Source organism: Topomyia yanbarensis, chromosome 1 (genome assembly GCF_030247195.1).
Source record: "Topomyia yanbarensis strain Yona2022 chromosome 1, ASM3024719v1, whole genome shotgun sequence".
In the NCBI taxonomy this organism is placed as follows: Eukaryota; Metazoa; Arthropoda; class Insecta; order Diptera; family Culicidae; genus Topomyia; species Topomyia yanbarensis.
The window spans coordinates 28702586-28704556 of NC_080670.1; positions in this window are offsets into that span (position 1 = coordinate 28702586).

A 1971-nucleotide genomic window follows, 5' to 3' on the forward strand; every position below is an offset into this window, starting at 1 on the left:
TGCGAGATGGTGTGGAATGTTCCGAGATGACAAGCCAAGCATTATTTACTTTTTTTGAAATGGGTACGCAAATTCGTATCAGTTCTTACATAAAAACGAATGAACAGTTCGGTACTTTGTGTGATAACCAGCTCTGTAAGTGTGACTTACTGAAAGCATATCATATAATTACTGAGTACTCAATAATTCAATTCATTTATGTGATTTTTGCTTGAGATAAAACTGAGTCAGGATCCTATTCTAGCATTAACATACACCTATTTTTAAGTAAGTTGAAGTTAGTATATAAAAATATCACATCGGTTTCAGATTTTAGCCAAGAGATGGTATTGCAATTTTCCGAGGCCTGGATGGCCGAGTCTTGTATACAAATCGGCTCAACTCAAAAAATTAGGACAATGCAAGGAATCTTCAACTGTCTGCTGACTCGTGGTAATGCCGGATTCTTACTGCAATGGTTTGTAGTAATCCTACCGGCTAAACCTAAACAACTTGTTACTTCAATTCCTCACCCTTCCGGGATCACCGTTAGGTATTACTTCATGGGGGATTGCACTCTTGCTCTTTTTATTTTTTGCTAATCGTTCGCGTTTTTCCATTGCTGCTGTGTCTTGCTTGCTGTCTAACCTTCCTGGTATAACTGGCCTGTTGAGGTCTCCTGCCAATATCGTCACCTATCGAGACGCGAACCGTTCCAGAGGTGCCGACCATAATGACTTACATCTCCTTATCCTACGTGGTGCTACTCGTACCTATTTAGTTGCTAGCGGGTGCTGAGAGTTTCTCGGTGGCCGAATTTCACCCGATACCGATGTCCGTTTTTGTCATTTAGCTTTCAGTCACTCCAACGGAGGGATCACCGACAGTGAATTTTCTCTAGACATCAATATCCCAATTTCCTTCGACCTTGTGTGTTCGTTTGTTGTTTTTACATTTCTTACAAAAGAAATGTATAGGATTCGCTTAAACTTTGAAAACTTTTTCCGAGGCCCGAAGGGCCGAGTTTCATATACCAATCGACTCAGCTCGACAAATTGAGACAATGTCTGTATGTGTGTGTGTGTATGTGTGTATGTATGTATGTACAAAATGTCATGTAATTATCTCAGCAATGGCTGAACCGATCTTAATGAAACTAGTTTCAAATGAAAGGCCTAACGCTCCCATTTGACACTATTATTTTTGTTTTTCGATATGTTGTTTACTTTCTGATATGGGTAATTTTGTCAAAACAGGGCTGGTTTGAAGCGAATATCATTCAAACAAGGCAACTATATCACGTGAAATAAACAGAAGCAAAAAACTTATGAAAATACCTTTCTAACAAGCTATAGATTGTCAAAATCCGTTCACGAACGGCGGAGATAATAAACATTTTGTATTTTCATTCTTCGCTTACCAATTTCCACTAACTAAAGCCAAGACCGTTCCATACAGAGTATTGCTTTGCTGGTTTTTTAGGGTCAAAACTAAACCAATTTTGAATATCCGGGTATGCAAACACATCTGCGTGATTCAAGGATTTTGATTCCGAAAACATTTTGTGAATTTACTTAATCAATTACCTATTTCTCAAAAATTAATAAGCAAGTTCATTTCAAAGACAAAATAATGTGTAAATTCACTTCAATGTGCAAATTTGTCCAGAGTTTTTTAATTTCGATTATAGAGGTTTAAACCTTAAGGGCATTCGCTTCTTCGGGTTAGAAAAATCTCTTATGAAAAATTTCTAACCCTATGTGCGGGGTCGGGAATCAGAATATATTGGCTCAAATGGCACGGGGGTCGGGACTCGAACCCAGGTGCGCTGCGTACAAGGCAATCGATTTACCAACTACGCTACATCCACCCTCATTGTCCAGAGTTGATGAATTTACCCGTTGGATTGAGCAATGCGTTCGTGAGATAAACGTTGGATGGTATATGAATACATCAAGTAATTCTCCTAGTAGTGAGAAAATAGATTTCTAA